The 6,000-nt window shown below is 39.1% G+C and overlaps 1 protein-coding gene and 1 long non-coding RNA gene across 7 annotated transcripts in view; one reads left to right on the forward strand and one right to left on the reverse strand.

Moving 5' to 3' along the window:
* The window catches only part of LOC138017887 (neuropeptide Y receptor type 1-like), a 63,326-nt gene that overhangs the window by 55,476 nt on the left and 1,850 nt on the right, over positions 1 to 6,000 (reverse strand). For 2 of the 6 annotated variants that reach the window (XM_068864890.1, XM_068864891.1), the window contains exons 2-4: positions 2,894 to 3,071; positions 2,723 to 2,774; positions 2,531 to 2,570 (exon numbers count right to left, since the gene is read on the reverse strand). The exons of 2 other annotated variants lie outside the window; for them this stretch is intronic. The gene's annotated coding sequence lies outside the window, so the exon portion shown is untranslated. Of the gene's footprint in view, positions 1 to 646; positions 736 to 2,530; positions 2,571 to 2,722; positions 2,775 to 2,893; positions 3,072 to 4,924 lie in introns of those variants that run through there. 2 more of the 6 variants (XM_068864892.1, XR_011125949.1) reach the window with 2 other exon arrangements.
* Positions 1 to 6,000, forward strand: part of LOC138017894 (uncharacterized) — a 35,027-nt gene that overhangs the window by 18,513 nt on the left and 10,514 nt on the right. The window lies entirely within an intron of this gene.

The following is a 6,000-nucleotide window of genomic DNA, read 5'->3' on the forward strand; positions in this document are numbered from 1 at the left end:
TCTTGTGCTGTTGTTATTATGGCTGAAAATGGCAAATTGTAGCAATTTTTACCAGAGCAACACACGTCCTTGAAATCGCTAAATTTCCCACAAGCAGCCACAATAATGACACAGCAGAACATTTCGGATGAAGGTTAGTTTATTCTCATCTTATATGCAAATATTTATCCCAGAATTGTACAATAATATGGAACTTTTTGCTATTCTCATACATTGCTTCTAAATTCAATAATACCAAGGGTCAAACACATTATGTAGGCAACCTGTGATTGTTAGTATTTGTAAAAAGTAGACTCAAGCCCCTGTAATTCTTAGATGCAGAAACCTTACGCTTAAGTTGAAACATGTTTATTTATCATGAATGTCTTTGCGGATTGGCAAAAAAAAACAGCTTGAGGTAATAAGATCTATTTGTCATCATGGTGCAGAGCAGTCAACATATTTAGCTATATATCTTTCCAGATCAACTGAAAAATTGAAAACAAAATTCCCTTGACTCGCCAAATATGACAGTCACATCTTGAGCTGGATGGATAAGAAGATCAGTAAAATTTCTGCAGGCCATATAGGTCTAGCACTTAAACTGGCCAAATCGAATGGACTTTCTCCATGCCATAAATTATTTTAATAAAATTTAAAATGTTACCATGACTGAACAACTGTTGAGCATCTTCCTCCCAATGACACGGATTTGCAGCCATTCACATTAAAGGAGAATTGAAACTTAATAGACAACTGAATAGAGGGCCAAAAAGGAAACAAAGTTCTCAGTGCAAACCATGAATGCCCTAACTCAACCTGACGGAAGAGAGAGAGTCATAAGAATGAACAAACAAAGAATGCCCATCGTCACAAGCCTAACTCAACCTGACGGAAGAGAGATGGTCGTAAGAATGAACAAACAATGAATGGCCATCGTCACAAGCCTAACTCAACCTGAGGGAAGAGAGAGAGTCGTAAAAATGAACAAACAAAGAATGCCCATCGTCACAAGCCTAACTCAACCTGACGGAAGAGAGATGGTCGTAAGAATGAACAAACAATGAATGGCCATCGTCACAAGCCTAACTCAACCTGAGGGAAGAGAGAGAGTCGTAAGAATGAACAAACAAAGAATGCCCATCGTCACAAGCCTAACTCAACCTGACGGAAGAGAGATGGTCGTAAGAATGAACAAACAATGAATGGCCATCGTCACAAGCCTAACTCAACCTGAGGGAAGAGAGAGAGTCGTAAGAATGAACAAACAAAGAATGCCCATCGTCACAAGCCTAACTCAACCTGACGGAAGAGAGATGGTCGTAAGAATGAACAAACAATGAATGGCCATCGTCACAAGCCTAACTCAACCTGAGGGAAGAGAGAGAGTCGTAAGAATGAACAAACAAAGAATGCCCATCGTCACAAGCTTAACTCAACCTGACGGAAGAGAGATGGTCGTAAGAATGAACAAACAATGAATGCCCATCGTCACAAGCCTAACTCAACCTGACGGAAGAGAGATGGTCGTAAGAATGAACAAACAATGAATGGCCATCGTCACAAGCCTAACTCAACCTGATGGAAGAGAGATGGTCGTAAGAATGAACAAACAATGAATGGCCATCGTCACAAGCCTAACTCAACCTGATGGAAGAGAGAGGGTCGTAAGAATGAACAAACAATGAATGGCCATCGTCACAAGCCTAACTCAACCTGATGGAAGAGAGATGGTCGTAAGAATGAACAAACAATGAATGGCCATCGTCACAAGCCTAACTCAACCTGATGGAAGAGAGAGGGTCGTAAGAATGAACAAACAATGAATGGCCATCGTCACAAGCCTAACTCAGTTTGGCTTTGTACAGAGACAAAGTATGACTAAAGATAATTTGTGATTGTTGAAAAGGAAAAGTAAACAATCTGCCAAGTAAAAAAGAATTAGTGCTGTTGGTCACAATAACAAATAATTGTTTTGTCAATGTATGTGTTGATGACAACAGTTATTGCTGACACAATCATACATTGTAAGAACAATAGACTAAGTATGTCTTAATTAAGCACTCTACCCAATACAAACAGCTGATCATCAGAAGCATTCTCACAATTAAAACCACAGTCTGACCAAAACCAACAAAGTTTTCTTAGTCAGAGAAAAAAAAACAATAATAAAAGCCTGCATATACGAACATATATATATTTTTTGTCTGGCAAAATAGGGATGCTTGGATGCAGGCTTAAAGTGAATTGTTGACAAGGTCCTAATTTGTATGTAGGAGATATAGGTACTGATTGCCAGAAAAATAAATATTTGCGATCTCAAAGTCAAACTCCTTGGATAAAGTGTTTATTGCAATTTAACTGTTACTCACATAATTATAGAACCTGCTTGATTTTAGTTAACTAAACAGGGTTTTGTATAATTATGCCAAATATCTGCCAACAGGTTCTTACAAAAGGATCTCTTCGCAGGAGTTCTCGAGAGTAATAAATCGTCTTTCTAGCGAAATAAACTAAATTAAAATAAGTGCGAATTTTTCTTGATTTTTACCTTGTGTTTGAGGAAAGCACCTGGTTGATCCCGTGGCTGCCTACACGAATAAGAAAAATACGTACTGCTGTCAATTTTTTACAATTCGATCGTTGGCTCAATTCGCTTCAACTGTAAAAGATCATCACGCACTTGACTAATACAGATAACCGAAAAAAAGCATTAAAACAACTACATTAGGAAGTCTTATACCTCCGAAAACGCTAACACCAAACACATTGTACACCGTCGAAACTCTGGTCGACTGTGAATGAAAATACAAGTTAATACTGTTAAATTCACTCTGTTCATTTCAATTCAGTGTAGAAGAACATCACGAGAATCTCAGCATACAGATAAAATAACAATGGAAATTAATCTTACATGTAAATGAGGAAAACAGCACAATCCGTGTTCGTCGATCTGTGAAACCACCGCGCGCTTTTAACAAACGACCGAAGAAAACCGACACAGGTTTTTTCCGCAAGCGCAATCACTCTGACCAGCCGTCGTTTGTCGTTCTCAGTCTTCAGAGTTTCTACAGCCAGCTCGGGTTGACATGCTAGAAAGAGTCAGTAATTCCCAGGCAAAACCTCTATCAATGATAACATCGGAACACCTGTATTTTTGCCAGCCAGCAAGATTCCTCTGGGGAACAGATAAAGTGAGGAACAGATCCGTTGGGTGCCCCTGAACCTTGCCGGAGATTGAACCCATTGTTATAAAATAATTAGGATGGTGCGCGCACTCTCATTGGTCAACAGCTGTTTAGATGAGAGTATGGAAACACGGTTGCGACATCACACGAATTTTGATTGGTTATGTATTGTCAGAGGGGCGTTTTTATTGGTTGGTAGGAAATACATGACGAGCGTGTGTCAAGAAAATCTGTTTCAATCAAGAAGTAAAAAAACCAGCATTTTCTTTCATTTGTTTCATTATCTTTGAGAAATATTTTATAAAAGCTATAGAGGACTTTTTTTCCGTGTTTCCATTGCCTCGCCTAAACACCTGAGGGGAGTTAGGGGAATTCTCGACAGTTATGCCGAACCCTCGAATGCGTCTCGAGTTTGCATAACTGTCTCGAATTCTCCCAACTCCCCCTCGTGTTTAGACGAGGCCATGGAAGCACGGAAACGTCCTCTATTGCTTAATTGACAGTAAAAATTAGGTTCCAAAGAATGCAATTTCCATTTTATTTCCGAATCACAGCTTATGAAAACCACACTGTTTAAGATAAAGAGGAGACACTCATACGCTAAATGGAATCATGCTCATATTACGTTCTTTTTTTAAGTGTATCAGGAACTGATGATGAAATGCAGTTCTCCGTTTTCATCTTAGCGAAATCGAACCAATGTAGTTTTTATCGTTTTTGTCGTATCTTTTCATCTATTTTCATGAATGAAAAGGCTCCAAAACAGTGACAAAATTTTGAAAGTATTGCGTCATCGTTAAAAAAACCCATCTTTACTAACGCAGGAGTGTTACCAGACTGGGAATGCCTTGAAATGCTGTTTGACAGTTTCACAGTGGCGCGTTTTGACAGTACACAGAATATAGCCGATTTTTTGCGATACTGATAGAAGCAAATCTCGGTTAGGAACAGATATTAGAGCTGGGTTCTTATACACCCTTTTAATAAGTCTAATATATGTCGTTTTCCGCTAATGACGTCGAACTCGTGCTTTTAAAATTTATTCAGAAATGTACAAAGGCTTCAAACAAGAAAAGAAATCGGAAAAGTTTTAGGCCTTTGTACATTTCTAAATAAAATTTGAAAGCAAGAGTTCGACGTCATTAGCGGAAAACGGCATATATTAGACTTATTAAGTAATGATCCGTGTAAGGTGGATAGCAATTTCCTTTGTTATGCGGCAACGGGGCTTTCCCCACATAGGAATGTTATAATTTTTACACAGAGAATGCATAAACCTACAGGAAAGCCGTTACCGCAATAAAATTCATTTACAGCCCACTTTGAAAGGGTGTTTTTTTTGTGTTAAAAGATTTTGACCAATCACAAGAGTTGAAAACAAAAGCCAAGAAACGTTTACAATTTTACATGTACCCCACATACGATTTCTGTGGAATTCATTTAAACTGAGACCGGCCAGATGAAAGATGGAAGATGGTTGGAAAGTAAGGATGAATATAATACTGCTTTTATGAAGTTTTGTTAACTTTTGTTGGCTACCTTTTTGCATACCAATTGAATTCCAACATGTTCGTTGCCGTTGTTGCTATCGTTCTTATCTGGACCGTTTCTTAAAAGGGTGTATATCAGGAGGATTCTAGAAGTAAAACAAAGTGACCGCGAAATGTGTTGGGAAACATACCGCGTTACGTAACGCAACACAACGTGCCCCATAAGAATAACTTTATTATACACAGAATTCAAAAAGCTGACACTTATTAGAAACTTTGATCAAGTGTATTTGTATTGTAAAGAGATAAGGATATTTTTAAAAATGGTCCTGTAACCAGGTGATAGAAACATATTGAGAAATAAGAACGTTACTCTGGTTGAAATTGTATAAGAATGTGTACAATGTTTTTAAAGTCCCAACGTTTCGGTTGAACCTTCAACCTTCATCAGGGGTAAGTGAAAAAATAATTCGCACAAACCACGTTTCTTATAGTATGCCAAATTCGAGTCTATTATTATTGAATTCTGGACGTTACTGTTTGCCGTCGAGACAACGGTCGACTTTCCACTAAGGTCTATCGTAAACCTACCCACACTGAAAGATACCTGTCGTTCCATTCGCATCACCCGGTTGCGCACAAGAGGGCTGTTGTTAAATCTTTGACCGATCGTGCAAAAACCATCCCATCTTCTAGTGATCAACGGTCAAAGGAAATGAAGCACGTAACAGCAGCACTGGTGGCGAATGGTTACCCAAAGCGATTTGTGATTGATGTTGGCAAACCAAAACAACCAGCTCCACAACTGTCACCAACTGCACCGGATGCTGCAAAGGGTTTCTGTATTCTTCCATACATCAAGGGCACATCGGAGCCTATTAAACGGATTTTGAGTACTCACGACATCATAGTTGCTCGAAAATCACACCAAACCATCGGGAATTTGTTTCCTAAACCGAAAGACCCAGTACCGAAAGATCAGACTCGTGGCGCCATCTACTCGATTCCATGCAAAGATTGTGACAAGAGTTATATAGGGGAAACCAAACGCAAATTTTCTACTCGCCTTAAAGAACACCAGAAAGGGGTGGAACATAAACACTCACAAAAGTCAGCTTTAGCGGAGCATTGTTTACGTTCTGGTCACACTGTCTCTTCGGAGGCGTCCAAAATCCTACGCACAAATGCTAATTGGCGCAATCGACGCATCCTTGAGGCTTGGGAAATTAACACTTGCAGGAATCCGCTTAATCGTGATGATGGCATGCATTTGCGGCACGAATTTCTAAATCTTGCCCAGAGGGACAGAATTCAATGATAATTGACTCGAATTTGGCATACTA

This window comes from Montipora capricornis, chromosome 9 (assembly GCF_036669925.1).
Source record: "Montipora capricornis isolate CH-2021 chromosome 9, ASM3666992v2, whole genome shotgun sequence".
Lineage (NCBI taxonomy): Eukaryota > Metazoa > Cnidaria > Anthozoa > Scleractinia > Acroporidae > Montipora > Montipora capricornis.